General features: G+C 42.1%; 1 protein-coding gene across 2 annotated transcripts in view; it reads left to right on the top strand.

Annotated features, from left to right (window-relative positions):
• Positions 1-8203: 8203 nt before the first annotated feature.
• Positions 8204-20922, top strand: part of ELOVL5 (ELOVL fatty acid elongase 5) — a 74558-nt gene continuing 61839 nt past the window's right edge. The window contains exon 1 of one of the 2 annotated variants that reach the window (XM_042986567.1): positions 8204-8350. The gene's annotated coding sequence lies outside the window, so the exon portion shown is untranslated. The remainder of the gene's footprint in view (positions 8351-20922) is intronic. The other variant, XM_042986565.1, reaches the window with a different exon arrangement.

Below are 20922 nucleotides of genomic sequence, written 5' to 3'. Positions count from 1 at the left end.
TTGTTTCGCACATCCTCAAGTTTAAAGGCTAATTAGTAAGGTAGTGATAAAAATAACCAGAACAATTACGGATTGTGCAAAGTCCTAAGAACTAAGTATTGACTAGTGGCCAAGGAAGCTGAAATGAAAAGAGGTGACTCCTTTCACCCGGGATAATGGGAAAGACCTATCTGAAAAGGCGACTTCTAAGTCGAGCAGTTTTAAGGAGAGAGCGTAGCCTTCCCAAAGGCCTTGCTGCTTCACTCCCTTTTTCTCATCTTCTGCAACATCTGAATTTTCATGGCACTTTTTCTGCACTTCTTAAGATACATCACTTTTCACCAAGTATTGTGGTTTCGTTATCTCAATTCCTGGCACATACCAGGTCCCCAAAGAATATTCAGTAAATATATACTCAGCATCCACTGATTCCAGATATGCTGCGAGGTGAGGTGCCCAAAGTAATTTAAAAAGACTGAGCATTCATAACTGCTTCCTGAATATTAATTTTGTATTTTTATACCTGTCCTGTACATCCACCGTGGCACCCTTTATCCTTGGCCTTTGAGATTTTTCTTGATTACTTAACCACAAGTAAATTTACCAGGCTTTCACACTTTCAGAGCTTAATTGGCTCATCCAATAAACTAATTAGGCCTATCTATTAGTGAATGAAAGTACAGTGGATCATTCTTCTTATAGAATGTGTTTGTTTTTCTGTTTGTGTTTTATTAGTAACCTGCAATCCCTTAACTCAAAGTAATAAATGAAAATTTAAAGCACTTGACTAGCCCCCTGCATTCAGAAGTGTTTACTGACGTTGGGCTGGGAATGTAGGTCCCTTCACCGTAAGCCCTCTTCTTTGGCGCAGTCAGTACCTTGATTTGTTTCCAAAGTGGCCTGCCTTGATCTCTACCTCCTTCTACTGCAATTTGGCAACCTATTGCCATATGTGTAAATGTTTTTCTGAGATAGGAGAAAAACCATATTGGGAAAGGCAAATTTCTTGTAACTAAAATATTGACATAGTTATCAAAATACTAGGCATTCCTTGACTGTTCTGACATGTAGATAAACTTTACTGCAATTATTCTGTCTCTGATTGTTTTAAAAAGTAAAACTATTGATTTTCTTTGCATCAGTTATCTATTGCTTTGTAACAAATTATCCCAAAACAGTGGCTTAAAACAACATTCTTTTCTCTCAAACTTTCTGTAGGTGAAGAATTTGGGCATTGCTTACTTAGCTGGGTTTTATGTTTCAGGGTTTCTCACAGACTGCAGTCAAGATCTCCACTGGGCCTGTAGTCATCTTAAGGCTTTGATGAGGAGGCACTTCCAAGTTCACTCACGTGGTCATTGGCAGGATTCAGTTCCTTGTGTGCTGTCATACTGAGGACCTCTGTTCCTAGCCAGAAGCCATACTTAGTTTCTTGTCCTGTGAGCATCTCCAATGTGGCACCTTGCTTCACCAAAGTATGCAATCCAGGAGCACCTGGGTGGCTCAGTCAGTCAAGTGTCTACCTTTGTCTCAGGTCACCATCTCATGGTTGGTGGGTTTGAGCCCAAGGTGGGGCTCTGTGCTGACAGATCAGAGCCTGGAGTTTGCTTCAGATTCTGTCTCTCCCTCTCTCTCTGCCCCTTCCCCGCTCATGGTCACGTGTTCTCTCTCTCAAAAATAAATAAACATTTTTTTTAAGTATGTAATCCAAAAAACTAGATAGAGAATGCCAGTAAGATAGCAGTCAATTCTTTTCTAACCTAATCTTGAAAAGCCATTCCATCATTTTAGCCATGTTCTTTCTGTCTGTTAGGAGCAAGTAAGTCACTAGGTCCAGTCCACAGGCATGAAGATCAGGTGCCAAAGATCTTTGGGAGCACTTTCAGAAGTTGCTAATCATATTATCAGAGCACATTAAACTGATGATAGAAACTTGGGGCTCCAAAAGTCTTTCCTGTGTAATGTGAAACAGCTTACCATGTCTCATTTACTGTTTTTATTATCAAGAATGTAAATGGTCTTTTGAGAATCTAGTTTAGTAAACATTTATTGGATGCCTGCTAAATATCTGGCATAGCACAAAACTAGAGGAACAAAGATGACACATGACACATTTTCTCACCTTGAGCTGGGGAAGAGAAGTATAAGCAAATAATTGTAATGTTAATATTATAAGTCATCAAAAGAAAAAAAAAGGCCTGCATAGAATGCACTGATTATGGGGAGAATCTTAAAGAAACATTCTGTTCCAGGTCACATTCAAGGGAGTAGAAAGAATAGGAGAGGTGGAGAAATGAAAATGGTAAAAAATGAAAAGATTACATATACTTCAAGAACTATGTAGAAGTTGGGGCACCTGGGTGGCTCAGTTAGGTGAGAGTCTGGCTCTTGGTTTTGGTTCAGGCCATGATCTCGTGGTTTCATGAGGTTGAGCCCTGCATCAGGCTCTGTGCTGGCATCTCAGAGCTTGCTTGGGATTCTCTCTCTCCCTCTCTCTCTGCCCCTCCCCCATTCACCCTGTCTCTGTCTCTCTCAAAATAAATAAATAAACTTAAAAAAAAAGTTTAAGACTATGTAGAAGTTAATCTTACTGATCAGCAAAATGCAGAAGTAATGACATACTATCGTACCTTTTATTTCTAGACCTTAAATAGCTTAAAATTGCCTCGATGTCATGCATATAGGGTATCTGACAGCTTTTTCAGTTTTATGCCTGAGTGTTATTCTATTGAGACACATCTGATAGATGCATATAGGGTATCTGACAGCTTTTTAAGTTTTATGCCTAAGTTTTATTCTATTGAGATACATCTGATAGAGTGCAGTGTGTCATTTAATCACTCGGATTAGAAGACAATCCTGCATGCTATTTAGCTGAAAGAGAATTGACTTAGTGAACCTAACATTAGGACATTCACATAAATTTGAAAAACAAAAATGTGCTTCACAATCAGGTGCCAAGCAATAGTTTGCAAAAATAACTGAAGTGCAACACACACTTGTAGAATTTCATAACTTCACACACTTGCCACATTCACTCTTGGCAAACCGTGAATTTAAGATTGCAAAAAGAAATTGTACTACCGGTTTTGTGACATGTAAGAGCATGTCTAATACTGCAGGTGCACACAAGCCAGGTCTTTTATAGCGCATATAACTAAAATATAACATGACCTAATTATGGAGAACTTGTTTCATAAATGATAGAAAAAGGCAAAGCATATGACTAATTATTGGAGAACTTGTTTCATAAATGATAGAAAAGAGCAAAGCATATTCCATACTGTATCACCAGCGCCAAAATCATATAGCGCACTTTCAGAACACACTGCTTTACCAGAACACTCTGCTTTACTAGACATACTCCTTAACAACAGACACCATATGGCTATTCTTTGCCAGCTGCACATAGTTTTTGGCTAGAAGTTTGGTTATTGTCTGGTTTTGGCTACTCCCTAAAAATCTTTAGCTCTTTAATATGTTATAGAATTTTAAAAAATCAATTATGAAAGTTATCTGTTGATAGCCAGCAAAGTAAAAGACATATTGAGAATCTGTCCTGGTTTAAAATCTTTAACACAGTTAAGCCTTTGAAAAAGTTGAGAACTGAAACTTGAATTCAATCGTAATAATAAAAATAAATCTATAGTATGTCAGATAGTGATAAGTGCTTAAGGAGACAAATTAAGCAGAGTGAAAGAGTTCCAGAAAATGGGAGGCAGGGAGGGAGATGTTGCAAATTTAGAGAGTTTAAGGAGAATTCTCTAAAATGACATTTATAGAGATCAGAATGAAGCAAGAATATAAGCCTTGGAGATTTCTGGGTGACATTATTCTAGGCATGGCAGAAGAGTATGTGTAAAGGCCCTGAGGCAAGTCTAGTGCCAAGGAGGCTATTGTGGGTGAAGACAAAGTAGCATTAGGTCAGAGAAATGGCCTGGTGCTAAGACATGAAGGACCCGATAAGCCATTGTAAGGGTTTTGATTTGTACTCTTACTGAGAGGAAAGGTTGATTGATGGTAAGTAGACAAGTAACATGATTTGGCTTTGGTTTAAGAGAATCCCTCAGGCTGCCGGGTTGAAAATAGACTGTAGGAGGCAAAACCACAAGTAGAGGTCCAGGCTATTGCAAAATTCTGGGCATCAGTGTATAGTGACTCAAACCAGTGGTTGTGGTAAACATGGTGAAAAGTAGTAAGATTCTGGATATATTTTGAAAACCGAGTAGACAGAATTTTGCCGATGCATGGACGTAGGATGTGAGAGAAAGAGAGGAGCTAAACAGAATGCCAAGGTGTTTGGCTTGAGAAAATGAATGAATGGAATTATCATTTATAAAGGAGGGATAGACCATGGATTTGAGGAAAAAATCAAGGGTTCATTTTTTATTATTTTCAGTTTGAGATGCCTTTTAGACACCCAAGAGGAGAAGTCATTAATAGGCAGTTATGTATGTAGGTCTAGAATTCAGGGAAAAATACATTTGGGAGAAAAACATTTGGGAGTCAGCAGAGTATAGATAAAATCCAAAGCCATGAAAGAGGTGATAATAACACCTAGGAAGTAAATGTATATAGAGAGGACTGAGGATGCGGACCCCTTTTGTTGTCCACTCACTCCTGGATAGAGTACTAAAGAGTATTAGAAGAAGGGGAGAAGAAAGCTAGAGAATCCAGAAATAGTTCAAACTGTTCATTGACTCAACAGATATTTATGGACATACACTGTTTGCCAGAGGTTCTACTAGCCATTGGGAAAACAATATGGTAGACCAGGCCTGGACAGTGCCTTCAAGTAGTTCACATCTGTCAAGATGAACATGCAAGGACAAGAATATAGATAAACCCCAGTACAGTGAAGACGAGTAGCAGCAAAGTAACAATGGAAGTCTAGAAATTACTCCTTGTTCTGGGGAGGAAAGGAAACTGCCTTTAGTCTCTATCTGCTTCCCACAAAGACAAGCCAGGCCAATGGGAACCCAAGATAACAGAAAATACAAATTAGAAGATAAGAAAAAAAGATCATAAAGAATAGGGAGAAAGAAACAGTAGGAGCCAACAGAGACTTCATAGCGACATCCTTAACATAAACTAGCTTATACTTGGCCTATATTTTAGTCAACTGTCAAACATCCACAGGCAAACATTACTCAAAAGTCAGATATTATGTTATACAAATATCCCCTAAGCGATATAGTATTTCATCCTTACATGAAACACGTCTCATCCATCAGAATTGCATTCTAATGAAACTTTCAATTGTATTTCTTAATTCAACTACAGATGCTATAGTAACAGAACGTATTTTCCAGGATGTTAAATACTTTCTTTCTCAAGAGCAACATTGAAGTGACTTTCCCAGATGCTTGGAAGTGTGTGGTTGCAGGAGGTTTCAAACTGTTGATGAAAACTAAGAGCAGAAACTCTGCTACCAGAATTTAAAAATAAAGAAAAGCAGGAGGAGGAAGATTAAAAGGAATAAAATAATTCAGTAATCACTTCTTGGGGGGCTATCATATGGACATTGTAAAGGAAAAGGCAAGAGCTACAGGTTTTCTTGTTTGTTTTTTTATTGCACCCTACGTGGGCTTACTTTGGATATGTTGGTTATAAGGACTGGGATGGCTCCAGCAGTGTCTAGAACCTGGTTGGCCAAGAATCTGATTCTGACTCTAACTAAAACACCTTTCTTGAATGCTGGCATTGAATCCTAGGCATTCTTTTGATTTATTTTGAAAAAAAAAATACTCACAGTTAAGTTGGGGATTCATTTCAGTTCTACTGCTTTCCTTGAAGCTTCATCCATGAATGTGATGGTGCTGCAATCTATAGTAATTCGTACTGTGGTCATGGTAGTTTACACTGTAGGGTGTAAGATGAGGTGTGGTTGTGGGAGGGGGGGTGGAAACTCTCCTTAAATCATATATGTATTCAGAACCCTAAGTCTCTGGCTGGAGGAAGAAAGAGAACATGAGTTCACTAATTTAGGATTAAGAGGAATCAATAGTCCTGGGACATGACTATCGGTGGGGGGGGTGTTGGAATTCTAGAACAGAAAATGGAAGCACCAGGGGGATGATGGTGAGGATGAGAGGGAGTAAGAATTCGCTCATTCACTCACTCAAAACATATTTATTAAGCTCATATTATATACCGGGGACTGTACTAAGATCAGCAGATAAACAATGAGCAAAATTCAACATGTTTCCCCTTCTAATGGAATTTACAACCTAAAGCAGTGATCTTTAAAGTGGGGGTACAGGCATCCCATGGATTGAGCAAGATGGTAGTCAGAAAGCAACATGCATAAAATAGTATCACTTTATATTTACCTTTACCTTAAAATAAGAAAAAAAGTTTAATATTTCATGTATCACTTGACAGTTACGTGAGTCCATAATTTAAAAACAAACACAAATATTTTGGTAGTATAGGCTTAAAATACTTTATTGATAAGTGAGCACAATAAAAGCAACTGTAGTGTAAAACTTGAGATTTTTGGAATACTAAGTTAAATTTGAAACTTTTAAAACCTGGAAAGACAGGACTTGGATAGGGTAATAGAGAGCTGAACAAGTTCTGGCCTTGGGCTGATAGCAGAAGTCACGAACAGGGGTGCCTGCGTGGCTCAGTCAGTTGAGCATCAGACTTTGGTTCAGGTCATGATCTCATGGTTGGTGAGTGTGAGCCCCAAGACAGGCTCTGCTCTTTACTGACAGCTCAGAGCCTGCAGCCTACCTTGGATTCTGTGTCTCCCTCTCTCTCTGCCTCTTCCCCATCTAGTGCTCTCTTTTTCAAATAAATAAACATTTACTGACAGCTCAGAGCCTGGAGCCTGCTTCGGATTCTGTGTCTCCATCTTTCTCTCTGCCCCTCCCCTGCTCATGCTCTGTCTCTCCTGTCAAAAATAAATAAACATTTAAAAAAATAAATATTTAAAAACAAAAAGAAGAAGAGTGAAGAACAGAGGAAATTCCTTCACCAAACTCTTTGAGGCTTTTCACATGTCCTTTATCAGAAATCTCTTAATCTGTGTATCTTGGTTTCCATTGTAGCATTTACCACTGCACAGTAGTTGTTTCCTGACTGTATCACTTTACAGGCACCAGGGGTCCTTGAAGTTTTTTACTCCTAAAACCTAGGGCCGTATCTAACAAACTGAAACCATTCAGTGTTTATGGAGTTGAATGACAATTGACTATCAAAAATCTCAATTATTTGTGTATGTTTAAATTACCTAATTTGTGTACAGTTTGTACACCTGTATTCTTAGTGCAATGGCCCAGTGCCTGGAACAACACAGCTGGCACAGGATAAACATTACATTGTAATTATGTAAAAGAATAAATTTGCCTACATTAACTGGTTGACTATGTTGAGACAATGCGCATGGATTAATAAGAGGGCACAAAGGGAGAGACATAATTTCTGGGGCTTGAGATGGGGAAAGTGTGGGATATTAGGATGATGAAGGCCCAAAGTTATCCAATATCAATGAAAAACAGCAAGGATCTTCTATTCGTGCCTTGACCACAACGCACTGTCTTAAAAGTATTTACATTTGTCTAGCTGAAAAAGGCATTGCTTACTTCACCTTTCCTCCTTTTAAACACCTTTGGAATAATCTCTGGAGCAGACATAAAGTTGGCAGTGACCTCTAAGAAAAAGTATGAATCCTTAATAAAAATCACATTAAGTCTATCATAAGGGAGTGAAGCTGTAACATCAATTTTGAGTGCTTTTCGCTGTTGCCTTATCTTGTTCAACAGCAGACTTTCGCTCCAGTGGTCTCCCGTATGCACTAACCCTTTCAACTAAAACCGAGGAGAACTGATCCCTTTCCACAATTGTAAAGGAGATGGCTCCGAGAGTGGGCTTCTGCGGTCCAAAACGCGGCAACTCAACCTTGCCCTGCCTGGCTTGGAGAGATTCAGAGTTCAGGGCATCAGGAACTTCACGGCAGCTATTGCGCAGGCTCTGCGTTCCGCGCAGCCTTGTTAGGAAGAAAAGGGATAAAACTGCCAGGGACACGCGTGAACCCGGGGGCACCAACCCCGGCCTTGGCTCCCCACTGCAACGGGTTCTGGAATTTACAATCACGAAAGTTCTATTGTCTCGCTATTGGCTCCAGGGCCGCATGACATCATAGCGCTTGATTCATCCCTCGGGCCTGGATTGGCTGGCCGCGCCATTGTGACGTCACGGTCAGCCCACGTTCTGATTGTAGATACCCGGCGCCTTCCTCTTCCCATCGCCGCGGTTCCTCGCTACCGGTGCCTCCCTCCCACATCTTCCTTCGCTCCGCTGGTCGCGGGCGCTCTTGGCTGCCGCGCCGCCTCTCAAAGCTACCGCTGCCCTCTCGGACTACGAGGTAAGCCGTCAGCTCCTGGAAACTTCGCCTGGGGCCGCCGCTCGGCCATGACACCGGTGCGAGCGCGCGGCCGGGACGCGACGGCTGCGAACCGCCGTTAGGACCAGACCCAGTGCCGAGTTACAGCCCCCCGCGCGGCCCGCGCTCCGCCCGCGTGGCGGAGAAGCCTGTCGGGCCCCAGCCCAGCTCCCCGGGCACGGACGGCGGGCGCGGGAGCTCCGGGCGGGCGCGAGGCGGCTCGCCGGCCGCCAGGGAGAAGCTGGGCGTCTCGGGAGTTCCCACCGCGCCGCAGTCTCACCTGTTCGGCGGAGGAAGCAGCAGGCAGGCGGGTTTGCATGCTGACAGACGCCGCGGGGCCGCACGCTGTGCCCTGAGTGCGGGCGGCAGGGATGGGTCTGTAAGCTCGGGTCCGCCCGCCCTGTCGGGACGAACTCGCGGATGGGAGGTCCAGGGAAGCGCCGTCTGGGAGAGCGAGTGCTTTCTTCGGGCAGAACAAAACCTGACTGAGTTCAGAGAGCCTCTGCGGGGTCGCGGGGCGGGTCGGCACCGAGAGCCGGGGCGCGCCCGCCCTCGCCTCACGCGGAGCTCAGGGAGGGCGGTGAGGGGACCCTCCGGCCTTTCCTTTTTTCCTTTCCTCTCCCCGCCTCTGCCTCCAGGAGGAAAGCCCGCTAGCCCGGGGCCACTCGGGTTTTATTAAAACCAGAGAACTGCAGCCCAGCGGTACTCCGGGAGGGATAAGGCCGACGGGGAAGCGGGGGGCGGGGACTCGAGGGCGACCTGGGCGGCCCTTTGGGGAATCCGGGCGCGGGAGCGGCGGACTAGGAGGGAGGCGCGCGGCGCCGGAGCGGCTCCGGGCCGGGGAAGCCTTAGGGTCGCGGCTTGTTGGGGGTTGTAAGGAAAAGTGCCCTTGTACGGTCTCCACGCCAGTAAGACCTGCCCCTCTCTGCCGCGTCTGCCCGCCTGCGTCCGGGTGGGGGAGGTCGTGCCTGGAGCAAGAGTTCTTTTAAACTGTCTCTTGCAACCGTTCCGTGCTCTTGCACTTTGAGGGTGTTGGTTTCCTCTTCTCAACAACTGTAGTTAAGCTCATTTCCCGGCTTCTTGATTGCAGATTTGGAGAGCGTATTAGGCCAATTTTGGAGTGGGGGTAGAGGTCCTGTATGAAAGAATTCAGTGCTTGACTTATTAGCTGGGCTGGGAAACCAGGAGGTTCGGGTGAGGAGGTAATTGCGGCGAGCGAGCAGCCTTAATTCTTTAAGAACCGACCCTTGGCAGGAAGTGCTTTTTAGAGGTGTACGGAGGAGCTAATTTGCTTGTTAGGTTTTGTAACGTGTTCTCCTAACCACTTAGGTAGATAACCTGTTGGTTTGCACTTGTTTTGCTTGCATGTCTCAGCCAACAACATTTGGTGCAGAATCTGCAGATACCGACGTAGCGAGTTTTGCATTCGATGGCTGTGGACAAACACTTGAACTTTACATCTTCGGTTAGGACACAAGTGAATCACTTTTTTAGTCAGCTCAGATGCTGCCTGGGATTCTCCCAGAAAGCCCCGCACTTGAAAGAGAAATGTAACTCATGTCCCTTTTAGGTTCTTACCCCCAAAGTTGTAACTTCTCATTGCCAGGAGCTTTTCTTGTATTGTTTTCTCTTTTTGCATTTTCTTTTCCATTTCTAACTGAAGACAAAAAGGAAAATGTTATTGATGGCTACAGATGGCTAATTTTACAGAATATAGAATTTTGCTGAAAAGTGAAAGTGGAAAGCGTATTAAAATTCGTCAGATTTTTCAAGAAAAGTACCTCATAACTTCAAACGCTGACCTCATCCCCTTGACTCAGTTTCCTTGTGTATACGTGGGTGTTTTCTGATGCACAACTTTTAAAAAATTTTTTTAACGTTTATTCATTTTTTGATAGAGACAGAGCATGAGTGGGGGAGGGGTGGAGAGAGAGGGAGACACAGAATCTGAAGCAGGCTCCAGGCTCTGAACTGACAGCACAGAGCCAGACATGGGGCTCAAACTCACGACAGTGAGATCATGACCTGAGCTGAAGTCCGAAGCCCAACCGACTGAGCCACCCAGGCGCCCCTCTGATGCAGAATTTTTATGGATTTCAGGAGATGGATACAAATGAAAGCCCGTCTTGGGGTCCACCAAATAGTGATTTAATAAATGCTTCCTTATTCTTGGGAAGAGGAACTGAGATTTATAGGATGTGGCCAAGAATAAAGCTCAAGAATTTTAAATAACTGGGAAAATATTCAAAACCTTAGGTTTTTTACACTTATTCCTGTATGCCTATGAAGTCACTTTTGAAAATGAGGTAAGTTATTCCCTTGGATCAGCAGAGCCTCTTTTTTTTTTTTTTTTTTTTTTTTTTTATTCCCTGGTTAGAGACCTTAATTTTGGGGATTTGCAAGGATCTTTTTTTCACTACCTTTTTCTTTTACTCTCAGCATAATTATTGATTGTCCTCTTGCTTCTAGAGGTGAGTCTCAGTCCTTGGGCGTCTTATTTCCAACATGAATTATACAAATCAAGGCAAAACTGTTAACTTCGTTTCAGATAACTTTGGTGCTCAAGTAGATAATAGAGTGTGAGCAACAGTTTTACTTTTTTATTTGTCCACGTTCTTCCTCTCCCCTAAGAAATGTTTTTTAATTCCTCATCTGAGCTACTAACTCTTCTGTTACTGATGGGATGATCTTTCCATTAGTTATCCATAAATGTGTCCTTTGTGTGTGTGCGTTCAGTTTCAGGTATTGCTGATGTGAGCACCTTTCAATTAATAGTTGTTTGACATAAATAATTCTTAATAACATCCTTATCCCCTGCCTCCTTTTTTTAATGAATTGAGACCTGGGGTCCCTGGGTTGCTCAGTCAGTTAAGTGCCCTACTTTTGATCTCAGCTCAGGTCATGGGTTCAAGCTCCGCATTGGACTCCGCGCAGGGTATGAAGCCTACTTTAAAAAAACAACAAAAAAAATTGAGACCTGAGTCCTAGAGATGTCAAGTGACTTTTCCAAATTCACAAAGCTCTGTCTCCAGTATCGTACTGCTCCTTCTTCTATCCTTGTACTGCCAGGATTTGTTCAGTCAGCTGTGTGCCATTTGTGAAGTCCTGTTACTCTGTAACTTAAAAACCTAAGGTAGTCAACACAAGATTAACAGTTTGTCATCTTTCCGATCTACCTGAAATCTGTTCCCATCCTTTTTTTCCTTACTTAATGCACTTTTTACAAATCCATTGGCTTGTCAGTTAATTGAATGTGTAGTTTGTGTGTGTGTGTGTGTGTGTTGGGAGAGGTTTATATATGAAGTTTAATGACATCGTTCTGACTCCAAAGGTCTTCCTGCATTAGTTTACACTTTAATCCTTTCATACCCATACTAAATCTATACCTTGGACTGAAAAGGGTTCAGAAGCAGATTTCTGGGAGACTTGTGTAACTTTGTCTGGGTAAGCTTTCTGTGGCAGAGCTATCCACATGAGACATACCAGTGCCTACCACTGCAAGATTGGTTAGGATGCTTTCAGTACAGGAAACTGGAAACCCAACTCGGATGGGCTTAAATGACCACCTGAAAGGTCCTGAGGGCAAAACTTTCTATCAGTTTCTCTGTGGTCCTTTTAGGTGTCACGTCCACAGGCTGATTTTGCAAGATGACTGCCAGCAACAGTCTGGACCCCCGTTAACATATTCTCATATGGGAACTTCACTTCCCACCACCTTCCAAAGAGGGCCCTTGGTGTTGAGGTGATTAACTTCAGCCTGGTCACTTGAACTAGTAACTAGAACAATGGAAATCTGATAACCTGGGGGCCCCATCTCAGAACTGAAGAAGTCGGTTTAAATCCCACCTCACCTGTTTGGCCGCTGCCATACCTTCACTAAGGGCCAGTGTGGACATGGCGGAAGTCAGCCACTATGGGGACTGTAAAGGCCTCCAAGGATGCCAGTTCTAAAGAGATGAATAGATTAAAGTAAGTAGAACTGAATCAACATTTGAATGTAGCCTTACATTTCATAGAGGAATCTTACTGATTTGGAGAGAGAAAACAGGCATTCTAGGAGAGGAGGAGTTTGGAGAACAATGTGGAATCATTGGGCAAAAAGCAAGTAGCCCAGCTGGCTGAAGTTGACAGTGCAGAAGTGGAAAAAAAAGTTAGAAAGGCAAATTGTTGATGATAATAATAATGGCTATCTTTTATTGAGCTCTTATGTGTCAAACCCTGCAGTGGACACTTTATATGGATTTATCACAATTACTACTTTTTATTTTATTAAAAAGAATTTTTTTAATGTTTATTCATTTTTTTTTTTATTTAAACAACTTTTTTTAATGTTTATTTTTGAGAGCGAGAGACAGAGACAGAGCGTGAGCAGGGGAGGGGCAGAGAGAGGGAGACACAGAATTCAAAGCAGGCTCCAGGCTCCAAGCTGTCAGCACAGAGCCCAATGCAGGGCTCCAACCCACGAACCATGAGATCATGACCTGAGCCAAAGTTGTACGTTTAACTGACTGAGCCACCCAGGCGCCCCTGTCTCAATTACTATTAATTGGTACTGTGAGCATTCCCCATTTACGGGTGAAGAAATGGAGGCTCAGAGAAGTTTAGATACTTGGCCAATTTCACAAAACATTCCAGCCCAGATCATCTTGATCCCCTAGCCTGCCCTCTCTCCTGAGGTAACAGTAACACTGAAGCTTTTGAACTGAGTGTTATGAATGCTGTACTCCAGGAATATGACTCTTATCAGAATGTGTAAGATGGATTGGCCTGGACAGAGGCTAAGAATGTAGAGAGGGGTTGGGAAGCTGTTAGAGGTAGCCTAGGAGAACAATAAAGCCCCACCAGGAACTACAGCCATGAGCACAGACTGGAGAGCACTGATCAATTGTACAAGATTATTTCTAGGTTAAGATCTATGAGACCTGGAGACCAGTTGGATTTGAGGGCCAACAAGACAAAGAAGTCTTGTAAGACTGGGTGGTAGAAGAAACATGGTGTTACAAAGAGAGAAGGAGGAAGCTTTGCAATCAGGTGTAATATCCTAACGGCCCAGACACATATCCGGACAGGTTGCTTCTTCCCCCAGTCTTTGCAACCACTTTTTTTTGTTGCCCGTCTACAAGTATGTGTTTCCATGTTTCATCCGTTTTCAGACAGTTTTTCGTATTTTAACATATCTTGGTAGAGATGCAGCTTATAATCAGTGGCATCGTAAAATCACTGCAGGTACTTCACATTTTATCCGACTGCCTCCCAACTTTTAATCAAGTGTCATTGGTGAGAGAAGGAAAATCCTGTATTGGTAAATCTTGTGCAGCTGATTGCTTGGCAGAGCCAGGAAGAAGAACCATGACTTCTGGGCTCCATCCATCAGCTGAGTTTCCTCAGTTCATATGACAGATATTAAAATCAGTGTTGCCTCATGATACAGGATTATAGTAAAACTTATGCATATTTCTTTATTACAACTGAAATAATTTGAGAAGATGGGAAGGCATAGTTTAAGTAGGGTGCCTCATCCTTGTATAGAACCTGGCTGCCATGATTCCTTGTCCTAATTTGCCACCAACCGTGAGCAGATCAACTCTGGGTATTGGTTTCTTTCGTTAAAAGATTAAACTGAGGTGCTTTCCAAGTCCCTTTCAGAACTAAAATTTTTTATTTTCACTTTTGCCAAGAACAAACCCTTTGTTTCTGTTTGACTAGGGATAGAGAGGGAAAGTTGAAATCATTTAGGTCTTAGGCAACATCAGAATCAGTGATGGAAGTTAGTTGTTAACCATAACTACTGGACATGTTCTGGCCTAGCAAAGTGAATTATATTTAGGAAGATAACCTGACCTAATTTTGAGTTTGTGTAATAGAACCCCTCCTTCCCCTGACACACATCCCTGACCCCTATTTGAACTCATAAATGTTATCATTTCCAAACTGTTTGGTTCCCACTGGGTTCCTGCTGGCATATTTTCTCAATGGGAACTTTTTTTTTTGGTCTCGTGTATTTCCTTTTAGAATTGTATGGTCCCTGGATATAAATTATTTGTACTTGCTGAATGTTCAGAAAGACTGAATTCCCACCCTTCCTTCTCCCCAGCCCTTGCCAGTTGTATTTGAAGTAAAGTGGTATGTAACCTTTCTTAAATTAGACTTTTGTACCTTTTGTTTGATGTCTTTGCTGACAGGGATTTAGGAAATATTTTCTTTTTTAAAAAATATTTTTAGTCCTGGTACAGTCATGTTTTCTCTAGTTAGGAAAATAACCATTTTCTTGAAACGCCTATGATTTCTAACTATAATCCTAATACTTGGTTAGAACCCTCCTGCTAGCACATTCTGGTTAAAGTTTACATCTCTGTGAACTTCTCCCTTTGCCCTTTCCTATCCCCATTGTCACAGTTTCACCCAGTCAGAACAAATCTTTATAAGCCCATACTAAAAAGACCTAATTAAAGCCACGCTGGAGAATTGGCCATTCAGGTCTTTACCGAATCTGTTAATGCTAAAGCCCAGAGTATCTATTCTCCTCTTGTCTTGGAATAGCAAATACTACTACAGAGTAATCGTTAGGAATTTCTCTTTCCCCAAAGAACAGTTCTCATGATACCAAATTCAATAATATTCATTTACTTCTCTGGGAGTTTGGCAGTGTGGTGTGCATCCTTAGGGGATAGTGTTCAGGTACCTCTGCTTCGGTCTTTGGCAGAAGAAATAAATTACTGATATTTACAGAAGTTGTTGACACCTCCATCTGCTATATTTTTGAGCTGATATGCAGCTCTGAAAATTTGAATTTTACTTCTTTCAGAACTTGTAGATATTTACTGTGGATCTGAGGTGTGTTTATAAGAGAAACTATCATGTTTTTTTTAAGTAAGCAAAGCTATAGGAAGCAGATTGAAGAAGATGCCCTGTAGGTTAGCAGCCACACATCTGGATGGGGTTCCAACTCTGCCACTTAGGATTGGGTAGGCTGTGGTAGGTAAGTCATTTCCTCTCTTTGAGACTCGTATGTAGAACTTGGAGGTGATAATACGGGTGCCTACTTTGGAAGGGTGTTCAAACCATCAATGTTAAACATGAAAGTTAAGTAGGGGACTGAATTTGATGATTATGGTAAAAAGATCTCTCTATTGTACAGAATGTCCACTGAAACATTGTTTATAATAACAAAAGATTGAAAGATACAATAAATGCCTTTCAGAAGAATAAATTACAGCTGGCCAATGGAATATACTTTGCAACTTGTAAAAAGAATGAACCTCTTCTGTATATATTGAATGTAGCTGCTCAGTAGCATATATTCGACACTTTTCTTCTTTTTTTAAAAATTTATTTATTGTTGGGGCACCTGGGTGGCGCAGTCGGTTAAGCGTCCGACTTCAGCCAGGTCACGATCTTGCGGTCCGTGAGTTCGAGCCCCGCGTCAGGCTCTGGGCTGATGGCTCGGAGCCTGGAGCCTGTTTCCGATTCTGTGTCTCCCTCTCTCTCTGCCCCTCCCCCGTTCATGCTCTGTCTCTCTCTGTCCCAAAAATAAATAAAAAACGTTGAAAAAATTAAAAAAAAATTATTTATTGTTTAATTTACATCCAAGTTAGTTAGCATATGGTGCAACAATGATTTCAGGAGTAGATTCCTTAATGCCACTTGCCCATTTAGACCATTCCCCTTCGCACAACCCTTCCAGCAACCCTCTATTCTCTCTCTCCCTGTTTTTATATTATATTTGCTTCCCTTCCCTTGTGTTCATGTTTTCTATCTTAAAGTCCTCATACGAGTGAAGTCATATATTTGTCTTTATCTAATTTCACTTAGCATAATACCCTCCAATTCCATCCACTTAGTTGCAAATGGCAAGATTTCATTCTTTTTGATTGCCAAGTAATACTCCATTGTACATATATACCACATCTTTATTCACTCATCTGTCAATGGACATTTGGGCTCTTTCATACTTCGGCTATTGTCAATAGTGCTGCTATAAACATTGGGGTGCATGTGCTCCTTCGAAACAGCATACCTGTGTCCTTTGGATAAATACCTAGTAGTGCAATTGCTGGGTCATAGGGAAATTCTATTTTTAATTTTTTGAAGAACCTCCGTATGTTTTCCAGAGTGGCTGCACCAGTTTGCATTCCCACCAGTAGTGCAAAAGAGATCTCTTTCTCTGCATCCTCACCAACATCTGTTGTTGCCTGAGTTGTTAATGGTAGCCATTCTGACACCTGTTGGCAGGTGTGAGGTATCTCATTGTGGTTTTGATTTGTATTTCCTTGATGATGAGTGATGTTGAGCATTTTTTCATGTGTCTGTTCGCTATCTGGATGTCTTCTTTGGGGAAGTGTACTGGACACTTTTCTAAGGTGCTCTACATACATTGATTTATTTTGGCTTCACAAAACCCCCACAAGGTAGGTACTCCAATTTTACAGATGAGAAAATTAAGGCACAGAAAGGTTAAGTGACTTGTTCAAGGCTCCACAGCCAGTAGCTGGCAGAGCCAGGATTTGAACCCAGGTAGTCCAGCTGCAGTCACCTTAGCTACCCTGCTACGCTGTATGCTTATTAGACCCTAAGTAGTCATCTTTGCATTTGCAGTTCTACCCATAGAACTAGAAGAAACAAAGTTGAGTTTCTTCATCATTACATTCTGAGAGGTTAACAGCATAACCAATATAGGACTTTTGACAGTAAAGTTTTTAGAAAGAAAGCTAAAAGAATAATACTTATGATTAGTCCTTGAAAGAGTAACCTTTTGTTTATTCTGAGTCTTTTTTTTCAAAATTCTGCACTGAAGCATTCTCTTCTTGGTGTAATCAGAAGCATAGACCACAGAAGAGCTCTATAATTATTTGGTGTAAAAAAAAAAAAAAAATCAGTGATCAAAAGCCCAGTTGCCAGTAGGCTGGACCAGTGTGACTGCCCAAGGACATCCAGCATCAGTTTCCTTACCTGGCCTTCGTTCCACCTGGGTTTGATTTACAAGGTGTGTAAGACCTGAGAGGTGTGGGCTGGGAGGGGAGGGCACCCAAATCCCCTAGAGGGCCTCTGTCTCCAGATTGTCTGATTTCCCTTGGACGGAGGTGTAAGTCATCTGTATTTTGAAAACATCTACTAGGTCATTCTGACACAGGCCCCGTTAATGGCCACCTGTTCAGGCTCAAGATAGATACATTTATCACCATCCTTAGTTCTCTTGGGATTATTAGACTCTTTTAGAACTTCATTTTCTTTCTGGGTTTGGGTCAGTAGATCTGACAACATTATGATGATTATGAGTACCACGGTTCCTCAAATAAGAGAATCACAAAATTCCCAGAGTGGCCTACATAGTAACATCACCTGGTCACATTTCATAACTGTTGACTTTGAAGACACTCTTTAAAAGAGATGAATAAATGATTACTAGATTGTGTTTGCTTTTTAAAGTGCCACATTGTAGCAAGCTGGGTTTTTTTTTAAACATTTTAACTCTGCTTCTCCCCATTCACTTCCTTACCCAATAACCTTTGTAAAATGTGGGTGTTTAGATTCAGTTTAAACAAAGAAATGTGTTCTCATGTCACATGCCTTATTTATGTTACACAGGTTTGAATTTAAATCTTTCAAGACCTTTACTCTTGGGGGTTGCATAACTTATCTTTGTTAATTATGTTTTTCCACCCTCTTTTAATTTCAGCTGAGGCTGTGATGCTGCCTTTGTGTATTTGTACAAATTAGCTTGAAGAACATGATAATTTATTTTGAATATTCAAGTAATCACATCACTTAAGAGACTGCAATCAGATAAGAATTATAAGTAGTTGCTCGTGGCAGAAAGTGTTGCTTAAAGGCCCCCTTGTCTCCCAGTTATTTGCAATTGGCAGTCTCAGACGTTTAGGAATATGAAGCATTTCTCAGCCTCTTTAAGCTTAGTCTTTAAGGCAACCATTAGAGGCATGCAGAAGGTCTCGATGGCCATGATCTGCTTTGGCCATTGATTTTCTTGAATCATGCTTGTAGAGGAGACGGTGGTTGCCCTGTGAAGCACGTTGGAGCTTTTCCAGATGAACCCCTTAAATACTGCACTCACTTCCTCTTCAGAGCAGCTCCTTTTTGTTGACTTGGCAAGGAGTGGTAGGTCTGGAATAGGCTCAGTGACCCCAAAAGAAGACGGCTGTGACTGCAGCGTGCCGTGAGATAGGTGCTTCTCACTGAGCATTGATAGAGATAGAGCCTCATGCTTCAGTTCATCATCTTTGAGAAACGGGACTGGCATATGTTAAAGGACTTCCCCAAATTCGAGATTTAGGTGAGTAGTTGCAAAGTATCGTTGGAAGACCGATCTCGGTGGGTGTTCTCCTTGTCCATAGACTTGAGTATCCACCCACTGTCCATTTTATTTCTAATCCACGTCTGGGCTCCAGACTGAACCTCTCATCAGGTAGTTTTCACCTAGATGTCCTACTAATTGCTCTGTCCTGTTGGCCAGCATGGTGAAGAGCACTACCATCTACCAGTTTGCCCTAGCCTTCAAGCTGGCAGCAGTGTTTGAGTCCTTCTCTCTCATCAGCTATGTCCTTCCTTCTACTCCAGCTGTCAGTCACCAAGTATTGTCCATTCAGGCTCCTCTCTGTCCGTCTCCACGGCCCCTTTCCCTCCTAGGGCCCAACCCCTGCAGTGTGTCAGTTTTTGGATAACTGAACAACTACAGTTTCTCCCTGGCTCCTTCTGGTCTTCCCTGTGGTCCAGTTCCTACTCTGTTGCCACAGTGGTCTCCTGACACGTTAATAGGATCATTTCACTTCATCCTAAAAATTTCATTTTCCCCCTCTTCTGGGCCATCCTTCATCCAGCTTCATTTCCTGCCTGCACTTCTCACTCTGTACACACCACAGACTTCATTTCTCCAAATGTGCCTGGTCTAGGGATGTCTGGGTGGCTCATTTGGTTAAGCGTCTGACTCTTGGTTTCAACTCAGGTCATGATCTCACAGTTCATGGGTTCAAGCCCCACATTGGGCTCTGTGCTGGCAGTGTGGAGCCTGGCTCAGGATTCTCTTTCTCTTCCTCTCCCTCTCCCAAAATAAATAAACTTCAAAAAAATTTAAATAAAAGAAAAAATAGAACAAATGTCCCATTTCTACTCCACATAGGCTGTATTTGGATGCCTCCTCATCGATTGCTTCCCACCAAAAAAACGAACACAAGAGCAAAGTAAATTTAATGGCAAAAAAAAAAGCCCTGTTTTTCATGAATTCTTCAAATCCTCACAGCATAGAGCTTTTGATCCTTTTGACTGAATCAAATGTTCTTGGTTCTGATACCAACCTTCGTGTGCCTCAGTTTCCTCATTCTTAAAGTGAGAATAACTAGTGCTTTGCTTTTCTTTTTGCTCAGTGTCTGGCATGTTTATCTCTGTGTCCTTGGTACCTATATGCCATCAGGCATGTGGTAGCTGTCTAGAAATTATTTGCACAAATGAGTCTCTAAAGATGTAGCTTTCAAGGATCAATTCAGTACAGTACAGCACAGTAATCTGTGCTAATGGCTGTGTGAAGATGAGTGTACCTGGGTAGCCTGAGAATACATAATTCATGAATGAGGAGCCCACTTGGGCAGGAGACTCTGAAGGATGGGCTTCCCTGCCTGTAATGTTTCCATCCTCCCACTCTAAGCTGTGGGAGTAAAGCAGCAATAACCTCAGACCATACAAATTGCTAAATATCCACTCACCCAGGAGCAAAGGTGACACATGCTATTATTTTAAAGAGCTTTGCTTATTTGCATATTAACCTTGTTAAGCATTCAAGTAGAGCATGACAGTGATATACCACACCAGTGGCACTGCGCCCAAGGAAGGAATAGTAAATTCTGGTGTCTTAGGCACCTGGCTATTCCATGAGAAAATAATGATGGAGACTGACATACTTTTCTAACCTTGTTTTGGTGGGCCACAACATCGATCTGAGGTTGAAGTAGACCATATAAGTTGGACAGAGCCTATCTGTGTTAGTAGCCCCATGGTCATTAGTTCATTGATCATTCACACTCCCCATTGAGGATTTTTGTGTGCTACCCTCTGCTAAGGACCGTAAATCCTGTAGTAACACATGACCATACACCCACTGGCAAAGAGATTGTAGTTCAGGAGAAGAGGTGAAGTATGTACTTGAGTCAACATAATTACTGGTATTGCAGATATGCCCTTTTTTTTTTTTTTTGCCGTAAGGTTTGGCTGTAAGTGATGAAGCTTCCAAAATAATAGTGGCTTCAACAGTGGGATCTTAAAATAAAATAGAAATTCATTATCTCCCATAAAAAGTTGCTGAGGCGGTCCAGGGCTGGTTTAACCTTCCATAGACTCACTTCTAGCTCACTGTGCATCAGGCCTAGGTTGTGATCCCTGTCTTCCAACTAGCAGGATGAAGGAAGAGACCAAAGAAGGGACACAGGGGTCATCCAGGCCTTCTTTTATTTTATTATTATTTTTTAATATAACTTATTGTCAAGTTGGCTAACATACAGTGTGCCCTTGGTTTCGGGGGTAGATTCCCATGATTCATCGCTAACATACAA

Source organism: Panthera tigris, chromosome B2, assembly GCF_018350195.1.
Source record: "Panthera tigris isolate Pti1 chromosome B2, P.tigris_Pti1_mat1.1, whole genome shotgun sequence".
Taxonomy (NCBI): Eukaryota; Metazoa; Chordata; class Mammalia; order Carnivora; family Felidae; genus Panthera; species Panthera tigris.
The sequence above is the reverse complement of the archived record's forward strand: the minus strand, read 5'-3'. Positions and strand labels throughout refer to the sequence as shown.